At 38.2% G+C, this 16,764-nt stretch overlaps 1 protein-coding gene and 1 long non-coding RNA gene across 5 annotated transcripts in view; one reads left to right on the top strand and one right to left on the bottom strand.

Moving 5' to 3' along the window:
- Window positions 1-16,764, bottom strand: part of RASEF (RAS and EF-hand domain containing) — a 210,715-nt gene that overhangs the window by 142,230 nt on the left and 51,721 nt on the right. The gene's annotated exons all lie outside the window — the stretch shown is intronic.
- The window catches only part of LOC112644655 (uncharacterized), a 52,510-nt gene continuing 45,705 nt past the window's right edge, over window positions 9,960-16,764 (top strand). The window contains exons 1-2 of the long non-coding RNA XR_007414147.1: window positions 9,960-10,232; window positions 12,313-12,408. This is a non-coding gene — a long non-coding RNA (uncharacterized LOC112644655). The remainder of the gene's footprint in view (window positions 10,233-12,312; window positions 12,409-16,764) is intronic.

Here is a 16,764-nt window from a genome sequence, read left to right as displayed (position 1 = left end):
AATAAGGCATGCCCTTTGGATGTAAAAGTTAAAGGGATGCCCAAAATCTCAGTTATCAAGATATATAATATTTAGTGCAATAGTTTTTTAAATCAAAATTAATGCAAACAAAATCATAATGAACAAAATGTCAAAATTTTCAATAAAGCAGGGTCAGTATTACTGATTTTTCCTTTTCCTCGAGTTCCAATATGGCAAAGTACCATGCTATTACCAAGCCTTCCAAGGAAGATAAATTGAACGCCACCAATTCATCACACATGGTAATTACTGCAGACAAGTAATCAATACTTACATTGTTTTGGGTTCCCCCTGCAACTCAGAAACACTATTTTACATACAGATCGTTTTATTTATTTAAGCAAATTACTTCAGGACTCTTCACTAGTCAAAATTCTGATAGCCAACTTTAGTAGATATAGATACAGAAGTGGATATAGAGATGGACATATAGATACAGATATAAAAATTCAGCTCTGTATTCCTAATGTACTGAAATGGATTTTTTCATCACACATGGCTTTCTCATCCCTCTTCACCCCTTCCTATTCGCCCCCTGATTAGCTAAGGTGGCTTTACTGTACTTTCACAGGTAACTGTAACAGAGAACACACAAGATAGGAACTCAACAACTTACACAGAGAAATCCTGTGAAGAACATAGAGTTTGCACCTCTCCAAGTGGGAAGAAATCTATCATTTTGGTCAAACTGATTAGGAGCAGATTCTTTTTTCCAATAAAGAGTTCTTGCCTCTTTCCAATAAAGAGTTCTTGCCTCTTGCCTCTTTTTATATTTCTATTTATATATATATATATATATATATATATATATATAGAGAGAGAGAGAGAGAGAGAGAGAGAGAGAGAGAGGTCTTTGTTAAATTTAAAGACAAAGATGTACCCAAATGGATTAAAAGCCCATTTCAAATGCCTGTGGCCCACAGATTGGCAATTAAAGATTATTTTTAAAATAACTTTTTTCTTTTTTTTTTTAATTTATTTTTTATTAGTGTTCAATTTACTAACATACAGAATAACCCCCAGTGCCCGTCACCCATTCACCCCCACCCCCCGCCCTCCTCCCCTTCCACCACCCCTAGTTCGTTTCCCAGAGTTAGCAGTCTTTACGTTCTGTCTCCCTTTCTGATATTTCCCACACATTTCTTCTCCCTTCCCTTATATTCCCTTTCACTATTATTTATATTCCCCAAATGAATGAAAGCATATAATGTTTGTCCTTCTCCGACTGACTTACTTCACTCAGCATAATACCCTCCAGTTCCATCCACGTTGAAGCAAATGGTGGGTATTTGTCATTTCTAATAGCTGAGTAATATTCCATTGTATACATAAACCACATCTTCTTTATCCATTCATCTTTCGTTGGACACCGAGGCTCCTTCCACAGTTTGGCTATCGTGGCCATTGCTGCTATAAACATCGGGGTGCAGGTGTCCCGGCGTTTCATTGTATCTGAATCTTTGGGGTAAATCTCCAGCAGTGCAATTGCTGGGTCGTAGGGCAAGTCTATTTTTAACTCTTTGAGGAACCTCCACACAGTTTTCCAGAGTGGCTGCACCAGTTCACATTCCCACCAACAGTGTAAGAGGGTTCCCTTTTCTCTGCATCCTCTCCAACATTTGTTGTTTCCTGCCTTGTTAATTTTCCCCATTCTCACTGGTGTGAGGTGGTATCTCATTGTGGTTTTGATTTGTATTTCCCTGATGGCAAGTGATGCGGAGCATTTTCTCACATGCATGTTGGCCATGTCTATGTCTTCCTCTGTGAGATTTCTCTTCATGTCTTTTGCCCATTTCATGATTGGATTGTTTGTTTCTTTGGTGTTGAGTTTAATAAGTTCCTTATAGATCTTGGAAACTAGCCCTTTATCTGATACGTCATTTGCAAATATCTTCTCCCATTCTGTAGGTTGTCTTTTAGTTTTGTTGACTGTATCCTTTGCTGTGCAAAAGTTTCTTATATTGATGAAGTCCCAATAGTTCATTTTTGCTAAAATAACTTTTTTCTTATTATTAAAATAGCATATGCACATTATAGAAGACTAAGTAAATGAGAGGAAAAAAGTAAAAGCCACCTGCAGTGGGATTGTAAAATACTGTAACTGCTTTGAAAAACAATTTGCCGGTCCTCAAAATGTCTAACATATAGTTATCATGTGATCCAGCAATTACTCTCTGAGGTATGTAGTCAAGAGAATTGAAAATAAATATATGTCCTCACACAAACCTGTACATGAATGCTCATAGCAGCATTGTTCATAGTAGCAAAAAAAAAAAAAAAAAAAAAAGTGGAAACAACTCAAAATGTCCATGGAAAAACAAAAAGTGATATATCAATAAAATGAAATTATTCAGCCATAAAACAAGAATGAAGCAATGATGCATGCTGTAATGTAGATGAACATTGAAAACATGCTAAGTGAAAAAAGCCAGATACAAAAGACACCTATAATTCCATTTATAGGAAATATCCTAAGTAGTGAAATTCATAGACACAGAAAGGAGATGAGTATTGCCAGAGGCTGGAGGAGAAGAAATGAGGATTGATTGCTCATGGGTACAAGATTTCTTTGGGGGGTAATGAAAGCATTCTAAAATTACATAGCGGTGATGATTGTACAACTCAGTAAATATACTAAAAACCACTGAATTATATGCTTTGAAAGTGGAAATTTATGGTTTGTAAATCCTATCTCAATAAACCAGTTATTCCTTTAAAAGCCAAATGTAGGTCTAAGACATAAAAATAAGTACAATTAATATTTTCAGTGTTGCAAATTATGTCCTGATGAGTAACTACCAGTCAATTCACTCCAAAATAATTCCGTCTATCATTGGTGCAGACACAGCCCAAATGCTTCTAAGCCTTGTTCTCTATAGGCAGGAAACATCACCTGCTTCAGATTTCACAGACATGGTAAGGTAAGCAATGATTCAAGAATATTCCTTCCAAGCTTCCCCTCAGCACTTAGTTGAAACTGCATGCCCTATACCTTGCTCATTAGTGAGTATGTCAATACTCAGTGGAGAGTCTATTGGTCAATAGGTAATTATTAGTTTCTCCAAGATACCAACAGCTTCACTAGGTCCCTGAGAATGTAAATTATATGTATGTTACATAAATAAATAGTAGAGAGATCACCTTATATATTTTAATTAAAGCTATAATATTAAAAATATATAAAAACTATAATAGTAAGACTATGAGTTCATCACCCTCATGAAATTTATTTCTGCATGTATGCATATTGACTTCTATGTACTAACAGAATTTTTTATAGTCAATCATACTATAATAGTACTATGCCTCCTGTTTTTACTTAAACAGTCACCATGCATCTTTGGAATTAATATTATTTTCATGGTTTCCTAACATACATACCCTTGTGCAAAGTGAAATGCATAACCATATCTCTAACATTAATTATGGCAAAGTTAGACTGAACACCTTTAATATAGAAATATATACAAATATGGAAATTCTAAATAGTTATATCTATTTAATATGCACATATGACTTTTTTGACCTTGGCTACTTCATTAAGGTAAATTTCTGCATGGTGGATGATTAGCTTTTGTTACAAATTATCATATTTCCTTCCAAAAGGTAACCAACTTATAAAGCTATTATAAGGAATATGTACTGATTCTACTATAACGTTGCTTATATTATATGGTATAATTTTTAAAAACATTTCAGTTGGCCTATTTTAGTTGTCCAGAGTTATTTATTTCATGTGTTTATTCCTGGAATGATGAGCCCTGGCGTTCTATTTGTTCCCCCTTGATCAATTATTCATTCAATATTTAATACATATGTATTAGGTATATAATATAAGGAAAAGTCCCTTTCCTGACAAAGTTTACAGTCTAGTGAAATGCATTCATATCTTCTTTATTTAACCTTTGAAGTTTGGATGTCTTCTTTATAAATATGAATTTTAAAAAATATTGTATGTATCAGCAACTTTGAGGGATTTTTTAATGGTGTAGAAATTTTAAACAATGTTGAAGCTATCAATCATCCCTTTACAATTCATTTTATTTCTTCAAAAATGAAGTTGCTCTCCTTCTGTATATTGAATAAAGGTTCTAGTCTTTGTCAATTTTTATTATAAATTGATGTGATTTTTATGTTTTTATTCCATATGAATTGATTTTGAAACATGATAAAGCAAAGATTCACCTTACTTTTACTGAAACATTATCACATTTCTATAATACCCTCTATTAAACAACCCTTCCTTAACCTTTTTAAACACACACATGGTTTGGCATATGTATATTACCATATCACCTCATGTCTATACTCTCTAGTCTGTTGTAATCATTGATATTCCCATTTTCACTGTAGCAAAATACTGTCTGGGGAATTGTTGGTTTATGAACTAAACCTAATAGTACCTGTGATAAAAGAACATACTCCCTGGATGCAAAATGAATAAGTAAAATTAAGTATATAATGAAGATAAGCATAAAAACAGAGCGAGTTGGAGTAGGGAGTTAGGTGTGGTGAAATACTTATATTAAAAAGTTAGGGGAAAATGTTACTGCGAGGTCTGTCTTAAAGTGACATTTCCCATAACAGTGGGACACCATTCTGTAGACAGAACACAGGACAATGGTGAACGTGGAGAAGGATTAAAGAGCTAGAGGCAGCAAGACAGTAACAGACAGGCTCACGCTGGGAAGAAGAAAAACCGAGTGGTCCAGATAGATATTGAAAAGCTTACTGAAGTCAGAAGCTAGATCAGCTGGGGCAGGGGGCCAGTGCATGTCACTGTATTCGAATGATATGGAAAGGCATGAAAAGATTATTTAAGCACAGTTTGGAGCCAGGCAGAGTTTGAAGGCTGGAAATTCAGTAGGCAACAGTGGAGCAGCCACAAGGGATTTTTATGTATGAAGAGACTAAAAAAGAATGCATGTCGAGCAGTAAAATGCTAAGAGGCAGGAAGGGAGGCCAAAGGCAGGGCCAGATGGATGCAGGTTAAACTGGCAACACACTGTTACATTTCTAAGAGAGAAAGATAAAAGACACTTAAAAGACTGACTTGAATATTATCCTCAGAAGGAGCTGACCTACTTTAAGACATAAATGCAATTTAATTTTTAGTGACTTTGCAAAGACCACACAGTATAAGAAATTAACTAACTACAATTTGTCCAAAACTTCAGAACCTGTGTCAGTGGTATTTGTGTTCGTCTGCTTTTCCAAACATCTAAGGCCCTTAAAGCTTTCCCTGGCACATTGTTTTCCTGCCTGCATCTGTTGGCCAAATACTCCCAGCAGGCTAGTTTCAGATAGCACCATCATTGAAAATGCCACCGCTATCTGTCCCTTACATAAGTCTCAAGTTCACATGTTATGCATTACAGCTAAATGCCTTGTGTTCTTAGTGACAGCATTACCCAGAAACTGCCAATCATGAAGATGGTCCTCTAAGGAAAATAGTAATATAAGAAAGTCATTAATGCTGGAGAAGTCTGAAAAATAATGGGACATCAAGCAGGCAGCGGAGGGAAAAGGCAGTCATATCCTGAAAAATTAACTCTGATTTCAGTTTGACACCATAAAAATGCCCAAATGGGGAAAGGACTACAGTGGAATCTATTTTGAAGGTTCTTCTACAACATATCTTCCAGATCAAGGGGAACGGTTCTTGTATTTACACATTAGAACACCAAGAACTCAGTTCTAAAGCAGACTCAACTTGCTTAAACATGGCTCTTTTCCCCATAGCTCCAAATACACTCTGGGCTATTTTACTAGGAAGATTGCATTCCTTTCAAAATTCCCCTGTGGAGCTATGTGACCTCTTGCTCTATCTGTGCCTCTCAAAGGACTATCTGAATTTTTATGACATCAACTGCTGTACAACAAACCCTACTTCAAACTCTTAGAAGCTTTTTTTTTTAATAAAAATGTATTAATGGTGTCATAAAAATGATAAGACTTATCTGTGGTTGCCACCTCCTTCCCCCAACAGTCTCTGCCCAGATAAAAAGGCCATTAGTATTTGAACATGAAACGGCACACAATTATTGACAGAGCAATTGCTCGGTGACAGTCTCCATTTTGGGGGCACAGGTCATGGAACACCAGCCCTTGGTGAGTCTGGAAATGGTGACATTGCAGAATTTTCCCTGTTCACGTCTTCCTGAATGGTAATCAAAATACAAGTGATTTGGGTTCTTGGGGCAGCCCGAGTGGCTCAGCGGTTTAGCGCCGCCTTCAGTCCAGGGCCTGATCCTGGAGACCTGGGATTGAGTCCCACGTCGGGCTCCCTGCATGGAGCCTGCTTCTCCCTCTGCCTGTGTCTCTGCCTCTCTCTCTCTGTCTGTGTCTCTCATGAATAAATAAATAAAATATTAAAAAAAAAAAAAAAAAAACAAGTGATTTGGGTTCTAAATCACGAGCATACCAGTTCGTTGAGCACCTTAGTGCTCTGAATGGCAATATTGACATTACCAGGGAACTTGTTAGAAATACAGAATCTACATTTTAACAGGATTCCCAGGGGACTTGCATGTTAAAGTTTTAGAAGCACTGTATATTAAAACTAAAGATTCGCTGGTCTAGCACACAGTCCTCCAAGATATTTCTTTGTATATAAACTAGAGCAGAAAATCTATAAGCTAGAGCAGAAAATATAGAGGATATAAATGGATTTGGGCTAAAAATCCTGAGGGTCATAGAAAAATTCCCTCTTAATGTGAAAATATCTCATTGGTTTAACCAATATTGGGATATTTTTAGCAGGCTGCTAATTTTCTCTTCCTGCTTTAAAATACCAACCAACATGTTGGGGAAATTACAACAGCAGTGGAAACTCAAAATATAAATCAATAATATTAATGATGTTTTTCGATCATTGGGAGGAATTGGTCCTAACTGCAAGGTAGATGAGTCATGCTGAGACATGATGGCCAATGAGATCATATATGAGTTTCTTAAAAGAGCAACACAGCCATAAAAGCTCATCATTACATTAGAGACCTAATTACTGTAAAGCTCTTCCTCTCTAAGGGAATTATTCCCTGGAAATTCTTCAGTCTGTCATTGTTGGATTGACTTTAGAGTCTATAATACCTCTGTAATTCAACTTGGCCATGAGCTCATGAGACCAGCAATAGTGCATCACACCCCATGTTGTCAAGTCATGAGTAAGTGGGAGCATAAAAAGGAAGCAATCTATGTTGGAGACAAAACTTACTCATGTTCTACCTCTAGCAAAGCAAGAGCTACACACTGATTCAAGTTTTTCAGTAGTAAATACATAAACTCATAGTTAGAAAGCCAGGTAAGTGGAACAAGTGACCTGCCTCAATAAAGTAATATTGAGCAAAATAAATGTCTACTGCCTATGCCTCTGTATCTCTCATGAATAAATAAATAAAATCTAAAAAAAAGAATAAATGACATCTAGACATTAAAAACTTGAATGCTAGAGGCTTGTGCAACTGCTTGACCTCCGGCTTACATTCTGGAAGAGAATTCTGACTGTATACCTGGTAGATAGTGAGAGAATTCAAATAGAATATATGAGTCCTATCAGCTGCCAAACATCAGATCCGAATCCATCTTCCCTGTTCAAAGTTCAGAAAAAGAGTATATAACATGTAGTTTTTGAAGATCAAAGAAGGATATTATTGCTCCACACAGGTGGGAAAAAACTGTTCTTTGTAGTACGGAGGAATCAGATAAAAATTTTAGAAAGCCCTGCTATTTTCAAAAACACAGAAGAAAATAACTAACAATTTAAGAAAAAAATGATCAAAAAAGAATTCACTGAGGGACAAAGCTGATATAAAAAGGTAAACAGCAAGGACACATAAGAAATGGAGAGAAAAGAATACAGCAGTATCTAACTAACGGCTCAGTGGCAGTGCAGAGCAGGGCTGCCCTACAGAACACAGAATTAGTGTGATGGCGCCAACTACGGAACAGAATCCGTGGGATCAAAGACCAATCAGAAAAGCTCCAGAAGGAAAAAGAGATGAAAACAATTAGATATAAAGAGAATAAGAATCAGAGAGCACAAAGATCCAAATCAGCTGGACAACTGTAAACAATAATCTGCAAAGTATTTATGTTTAAAAAATAGCTGAACTTCAAGGAAGAATAGTGGGAGTCTGAGACATTCTTGCATGCGGCAGCCCTAATCACTCCCCCTGCTTCTTCCAGCTCCGTAGGCTTTGGGGCTCTGCCAAGCAGGGGGCAGGCGGTGCTTCCAAGGAGGGTGGCCCAGTCCCTGTGGAGTAGTGGTGACATCCATGCCCATTGGCATTGTTGATGGAAGTGATTGAATGAAATGGGGTGTGGGGTGGGTAGTAGCTCTACTGCCTGAGGCAAGCACATTCCCTGCTCAGGATTGGTTAGGGCTGGGGAGTAGGAGCAAAGATTAACCGCAAGTGAGCACACAGGAACTTTCTAGGGTCATGTAAGTGTTCTGAAACCAAAAATCGTTGAACTGTACTCTTAGCATGGGTAACTTTTATATGACATTTATTTACCAATAAAACTGGGTTTTTTTTTAAGGTTTTATTTATTTACTCATGACAGACACAGAGAGAGAGGCAGAGACATAGGCAGAGGGAGAAGCAGGCTCCCTGAGGGAAGCCTGATGTGGGACTCAATCCCAGGACTCCGGGATCACACCCTGAGCCAAAGGCACATCCTCAACCACTGAGACACCCAGGTGCTCCCAGTAAAATCATTTTTAAAGACTATTTACAAAAAGGGAGACTTTCTAGAATAAAAGAATGTCTCAGTCAACAGCTCTTATGAGCTCACCATGTACTTCGCAAAAATTAATATTGCTCAGTCTTCAGCTTGTCTTGGCAACAGTTTTATTTTCATGATAAAAACTGTGTAAGTGATATGATCTTATCCACATGGGAAAAGAAAACCAGACAAACAGATTACTTGCAGAAGAAAAAGAACCACTGAAACCCAAGCTGCGCCCATGCGAAAGTTAAATGCCATAATAAAAAGAAGAAATTTTTATACAATTCTAACAGGACAGGTTGAGCTCTCAAAATTATATGCCAAGCTGAGATGTAGCTCTTTGTCAAGGCAAAAGAATTATAATCAGGTGTGCTTACTTGATGTACAAAAGAATTGGTTTATAGTTACTGCGGGTCTCTCTGAATTGCAGACTACATGCATTGCAGATGAAGCTTGATTTGTAAACAAGATTTTTCCCACAGTACCTCATAGAAGCACACCTACTGCAAATCTGGAGCTTCAAGGGATGAGCACTGGTTGTTATAGTATATGTTGGCAAATTCAATTTAAATTTTAAGAAAAATCAGAAAAATCTGGAGCTTCAAGTTAATTGCCTTCAATGACAGGCGAGTAACATAAATAGGGGGAGAAGCCCAGGTGTATTACCACAGTATTCCAGTCACCTTTTTGGAGGGTTAGCACTGATCCTGACACTCAGCTTCTGCATCAGGGAAACTATACGGGGTGCTGTGGACTGTGGCAAACGGGAGAGCGTGCCAGCCAACTGACACTTTTGAAGACAGGAATCCGTATTACTGGATCTTTTCATTTTTAAGAGAAATTAGATATCTACATTTTTATATTTAAAAAATCTTCAGTTTATGCATCTGAAAACAAAGGGTTGTCCAGAATCAGTGGCTAGATGTGGAGGCTACAGAAGTCTCTCTTCAAGTTAAATTCTCCACAGAACACAATTTGAAACAGAACTAGATTATATTTCAAATCCCTATGATTTTACAGGACCCACAGAAGAGTTGGCCGTGGGATGCCTGGGTGGCTCAGCTGTTGGGCATCTGCCTTTGGCTCCCTGCAGGGAGCCTGCTTCTCCCTCTGCCTATGTCTTTGCCTCTCTCACGAATAAATAAAAAAAAAAAGAGTTGGCCGAGTTATGATCTGCCATCTAGCTAGTCAGCATATTTAATGCCAATTTAACTCATTAGGTTAGCTCAATTTAACATGCATTAAGTGACTGCTATGGAGGGACACCGTGCCCAAGTCATGATCCGTGCCTTTATGGATACAGGATCTCGCAGCTGGCAGCCACACGTACTTTTTTCAGGAGAAGGAAGGTAGAACACCACAGAGGCTGCAAAACATCCTGCTTGTGGAGGAGGAAGAGGGGGAAGACGGTCAGGCAAAGGGATTTTCTGCTGTGCCTTATAGGCTGGGCTGAATTTTTCCAAGCAGAGATAGGACTGCTGGTGAGTATCTGGAACAGTATGAAGAAACACACATGGGTAAGAAAGCACACAGCACATGCAGACAAAACAAGACAGCTGGTACACAAAAGGAAGCAGCAGCCAGAAATTAGGCATTAACTTATTTACTGAAGAGCAACTGAGTTACACTAATCAGTTACTTTCTTAGAGTACCCTGCACGGAGGGGGAGAAAAACCAGGGCTCCCAGTGGCATGATTGCAAATCCTAGTTTACATGTATAAATCATTTACTCAATTATGTACTTTAAGTTAGAATCACAAGGATAATTTTACCTTAATAATCCAAATCCCCTTAAATTTTATAAACACTTAAAATACAAATATGTACAGATTTTTGTACAAATGGTAATAATATGGATTTTATTCTCAACATTTCTAGCTTTAATTTCTAGGATTATAATCTGTTAACTCATAAAGAAGACAACTTAAATCATTCCAAACAATTCTGAGGCTACTTTCCCAAGCAATTTGGGGGGTTGCCTCCTCAGTTTGCTAAAAATCCCTAACAACCAGAATGATTGGCTGGAGCGTTGACTGAATTCTTATTCAAAATCCAGCTGACACAGAGCCCTAGCTATACCTTTAACAAGGACTATAAAGCTTATGATAGGAGATAATCAAACATTCCACATCTCTGGAGTGAAGTCACAACATGACATAGTTTTCAAGTCAGATTTGAGCCGATAAGCCTCACCCAGGATTATCATACCACAAGAGAGACTTCTGGGTTAATTTCACTCAATATATTACATTTTTAAGATATACTGTATTTTTTACTATGTGTTAAATATGATCATTTATTTTCCCAGTTAGCTGAAAAAGATCTCAGAACTTGAGGGAAACCTGAATCCTTTTCATATTCTTCCTACCTGGAAGGTTCTCAAAGTTTTATTCAATATTAAAAAGGCAGCTAATTGGATTCTCTGTCTTTTAAGCCTGTCTCATCACAACTGCTAATATGGGTCTGTTAGTGCCTAGCATACTTTGTTGTGCAGTAAATAATAGATCCAAAGACTGTTAAGCATAATATTGAAAAAGATCTCATGTAATTTCAAAATACCCACAGTTCAATCAGATTAAAAATAGGAAAAGGAGAAAACAGGATTAACAGAAAAAAAGGGCAAGAAAAATAAAATGAGACAGCTCTAGGTAAGTTTACAAAATATATGTCATAACATCCCATGTCCTATGAAGATGTTTAGTTTCACAAATTTGAATCTCAATTTCCTAGCAGCTAAGGCAAAGCAGAAAGCATAACTGTGCCTTCCAAAAGTAAACACAAATAAGCTACTCAGAACAATGACAAAGATCCCTAAGTCCAAGCTTTTTGAGAAATTTATTTCATGGGTACTCATAAAGAGTTCAATTGATAATGTAGTTATAAAGAATGCTCTCCCCTAAAATTTAGTAATCCATGTGTGTGAAGTGGACAAATAAAGTGCTAAAAATGCAAAAAACAGAGTTCTTGAAGATGACACTCCTCAGGGAGCCATATGGTGGCTCATAAGTTAAGTCCTCAAAGACATTCATATACAAATGCAAGACAACTGTTTTTTGTAAGATCCCTCAAAGTAGGCCAAGTTTATGAGTAATCACCCGCAATTCATCTGTGGGGACCTCAATAATGGTCAATCTGGAAAAGGGAACATGACTGGCAGGTGGAACTGCCTAGATAATCCCTAAGGGTCCTTTTAACTCTGAAAAAAAAAGTCCATGATTCTTTTTATTATTCTTCAACAATGTAATTGACATACAATGTTATATTTGTTTCAGGTGTGGGACACAGTGATTCAACAATTCTATACATTCATTACTCAGTGCTCACCATAAGTATAGTCACCATCTGTCACCATGTAACGTAACTGCAGTATTACTGACTGCATTCCCTGTGCTAGATTTCTCATCTCTGTGACATCACTTATTTATTTTATAAGTGGAAGAGTGTACCCCTTAATTCCCTTCATCTATTTCACCCATCCCCCCACCCACTTTCCCTTTGGCAACCAGTTCCCTGTATTTAAGAATCTGTTCTTTATTCATTTGTTTTGTTTTTGTTTTTTAGATTCCACATATAAGTGAAATGAGATGGGTTTTGTCTTCCTCTGACTTATTTCACCTAGCATAATACCTTCTAGGTCCATTTATGTCACTGCAAATGGTAAGATTTCATTCGTTTTTATGGCCGAGTAATGTGATTCCTCATTATTATTATTTGTTTTTTACTGAGCCCTTACTATGTGCTACTTCCCTGGATTAAAAAGAATTCTAAACACACAGACACACATATACATGCATGTGCCCCTTTGAGTATTTCATCATTTTGCTTTTCTAGAGAGTAGATTTACTGCTATTTGACTGTTATTGCAACAGGAAAGAATCCAATATTTGCACATCAGTTGATCCATGAATGTCAACAGAGAGCAGGCACCTTTTGTCCTCCTAAATTGTTAATCTGTGAACTCAAATGAAGGTTAGAAACTCTCGCTGAATGTTTAAAATTCCTTTTGAATGCTTCTGTCAGGCTGAAATTTTCAAATATGTGAACGGTGTATATGCCAAATGAGGCACTGAATACCCCACTGTTTTAAAGTTGTCCTATTCAAAATCTCAAGAATATTCCCCACCATTAAAAAACCTTTAAGTAAAGACACAACGAAAATGTTGGGCTTTTGAAAACTTGGGGACAAAACTACAGAATAAGACAGAGGCCCCAGCAGTTGGACGGAAATAAAAGAAATGAAACCAACAACAATTAGCAATCTTAGGAAGAATTTTAAAAGGTAATAGTAAATCTTAAAAGTATTTTACAAGATATTATGCTCCAAACCTCCTAGATACTGCAAATATTTAACTTTATACATATAGTATGTATGTATCATATGCATGTGTGTGTATTTTTTCCATTTTTTTTGGAAATATATTGGAAATATCTGTAAATCTGGCTTAGAACATTCTGCAATCCCATTCTTTCTACTTCAAAAGAAGAAAACTGTGTAACAAAATGAAAAGCACATTCCAGATAATTTTTGCTGTTGCAGGAGCCTGACATTTTTCTGTAAATGAAGAGTGCTTTTGGTGTGCTGTCTTGGCAATTTCAATGCTATACGTGATATTGCTCTTAGTGATAGGATTTTCCAAAGACATGAGCAACTTTCGGTAAATTTCCAAACGAAACAAAGCACACTTTTTCCCTCAATAAACATGGTCGTTGCATTTCTGAGAAATTCAGCACATATTAAAACTGTGCAAAAATTACTTTGTATATGTAAAATATTCTATGCTCATGAGTAGAGCATGATTGTCCAATCTGACATGAATGTCCAAGCAGACATGAATGAATGAATGAATGAATATCCAATCAGCCATTAAAATATCATGTGGGATATATATGTATTATGGGCTGAAGTATGATTCCCCAAACTTGACATGTTGAAGCCCCATCCCCAGTGCCTCAGAATGCAACCTTTTTTTGGGGAGTAGGTTCATTGCAGACATAATTAGTTAAGGGAGGTGGAACTGGTACAGTGTGAGGACCATAACCCAATATGATAGGTGTCCTAATAGAAAGGGGGAATTTGGACACGGAGAAATGCACACGGGGAAGATGTCATGTGAAGATGAAGGCAGAGGTGGGGTGGTGCTTTACAAGTCAAGGAATATCAAAGATTGCCAGCAAATCAGCAGAACCTAGGAGAGAGGCATGAGACAGATTCTCCCTCCTGGCTCTTAGATGGAACCAAGACTGATAACATCTTGATCTCAGACTTCTAGACTTCAGAACTGTGAGATGATAAAGGTCTGTGCATTAAACCACTGTTTGTCGTACTTTGTTATGACAGCCCTCACCAACTAATCCAACATGGAAATGTGAGCTACTTCACACGGTATCTTTTACACTATTTCCACTTTTTTACACCAAGTGAATGTGGTGCCCATTCAACAGATTACATTTTTGTGCAATCCCACGCAAAAGAGATTATGTTTTATGGGGAGTAAGGGAAAGGTAGGGAGAGCTATCAGAACCCGATCCATTTAGTTCCCTCTTGTGCAAAAAAGGGTCATGCACATGGCCAGTACTGAGACCTGAAGAGCATTCCCACAGGGCTGGAAAAGTCGTGTCAGCCTTGGTCTGTCATGGCCTGGCCAACATGGCAGCAACAGTGCAGAGAGAGAGAGAGCGGGGCTGGTGACCAGTCACAGCCACCAGCAAGTCATCCTCCAGAATGTGACAGTCTGTGATCTGGACCTGCTTCCCTGGGATTAAAAAAATAATAATAAATAAAACCAAAGATCTTAAGGAGCTCTCCTTTGACTACTCCCTCAAGATAAGGCCCATTCCAGGGTGTTCTCTCTTGTGCCATAAAGGCACGTGCCAGGCACTGAGGTACCCATGGAGATGTAACCACACAGACAGGTGCCTGTTCTCTCAGCTGGGAGAGGCGGGACTTAATTGGAAGGTCATGTGTGCAGGGTGACTAGCACCCCTGGTCAGTGCTCAAGTACAAAATGCTGGAAGATTATATGAGAGGTAACACTAGAGGTAGAGAAGCTTCCCTAGGAAAGGACATCTGCACAGACATGGGAATCCACGCGGCAAAGGGGAAAGGGATGGAGCTTGGCACAGGAAAGGCAAGGAGGGCTGGTGTGACTGGCTGTTACACAGTGGGGGCATGGGGTGACCCAAGATGGGGTGGCAAGGAGTCACAGTGTGTGTGACCTTGTAGCCTAGGATGTGGGTTGGAACCCAGTGATGTTAAGCAAGGATCAGTCCTGAGTTTTAAAAAAAGATTACTCCGGCCACCTTGCAGAGATGTGATAGGTCATTTTTAACACTTCTCTTTCTCTATAGGGCAAAATTGTTTCCAATAATTATTATTTTCTGAAGTTGTTTAGGTTTAGTCCAATACCTTTTTATTTTTAAGATTTTTATTTATTCATTCATGAGATACACACAGAGAGAGATAGAGAGAGGCAGAGACACAGGCAGAGGGAGAAGCAGGCTCCATGCAGGGAACCCGACGAGGGACTTGATCCTGGGTCTCCAGGACCATGCTCTGGGCTGAAGGCAGCGCTAAACCACTGAGCCACCCAGGCTGCCCATGCAATACCTTTAAAAGTACTTTCATTTTAAATACATTATTTAAAATCAGAAAATCACTTCGTGTATGAACAAAAAAGCCCGCATATCAAAGCTTTGCTGCTCAAAATTTTAAATACATACTCTACATGGTTACATGAAATAACAGAATTGAAGTAAATCAAGTTCTCTTTAACTTAATAATCACTATGCTATCATTGTATAATTGGGATCCATTTCTCAATGCTTGAATGTGATTCTCCAGAAGACACAAACCACAAGAGTGAGCTCCTCTATTTCTGAACCATAATAAACTTAACTTTCAAAAGATGTGGATTGATGAGTCCATGTGTGTCAGGGGCCCACTGTGTTACTGAGTGCTGGGGGATCCATTTTCACGTGGAATACAATGTTTATTAAAGGGTAAGTATTCAAATGGACTCACTTAAAGCTCATATATTAGTTATTTGAATTCCACAGCAACTGCAGTAATTGTATGGAACTTAGATCATCAAAAGGTTTTCTTTTCCAGCAATTAGTACTTCATTGCTGAAACCATTTAGAAATGCTGTGCATGGTGATGGTAAAAAGTAGACTGACTTTTAGTAGGTTTTATTATTGCTTTTAAATTCTTTATAGTCGGGATCCCTGGGTGGCACAGCGGTTTGGCGCCTGCCTTTGGCCCAGGGCGCGATCCTGGAGACCCGGGATCGAATCCCACATCGGGCTCCCGGTGCATGGAGCCTGCTTCTCCCTCTGCCTGTGTCTCTGCCTCTCTCTCTCTCTCTCTCTCTGTGTGTGTGTGTGTGACTATCATAAATAAATAAAAATTTAAAAAATAAAATAAAATATATAAAAATAAAAATAAAAAAATAAATTCTTTATAGTCCATGCACCCCCTTCCTAACTGCACCCAGGGCACATCTCCACCCTCTGCCACAGCCCTCAAGACACCAATGGTATGGAGAATGCATGGAAGGAGAACAAGGGATGTGGAGGAGGTCAGTAGGAGGGAAGCCAATGGCAGAAAAAAAAAATGGAGGCTTGCTAGGGCTTTGTAACTGATTGGACGTCCAGGTGGGGACAGGAATGAGGCCATGTTATCTCCCAGCGTTCTGCTGGGATGCCCAAGGGGATGGACTCAGTATGTAGATGATGACTGATGCCACAAGAATTACCTGGGGAAAGAGGATTGTGCAATAGTTTTAAACCTTGATGAACTGTAACATGTAGAGGGAATATGTTGGCAAATATTATTTCCATTTGTAACTGGAAAACCAAGGCGCTGAGTGATTACATCATTTTCAAAAAGCAAATTAGGAGAGATACCAGCATGGATTTCAGGCCCCATCATGTGTACGCAGTCACTTGGTCAAACTGTGTTTTAAGAAAGTACCATCTCTGGGAGATGCTGAAAAGACACACGGGGTCTATCAT

This window comes from Canis lupus, chromosome 1, assembly GCF_003254725.2.
Source record: "Canis lupus dingo isolate Sandy chromosome 1, ASM325472v2, whole genome shotgun sequence".
NCBI lineage: Eukaryota > Metazoa > Chordata > Mammalia > Carnivora > Canidae > Canis > Canis lupus.
This window is presented reverse-complemented; position numbering and strand designations above follow the sequence as displayed.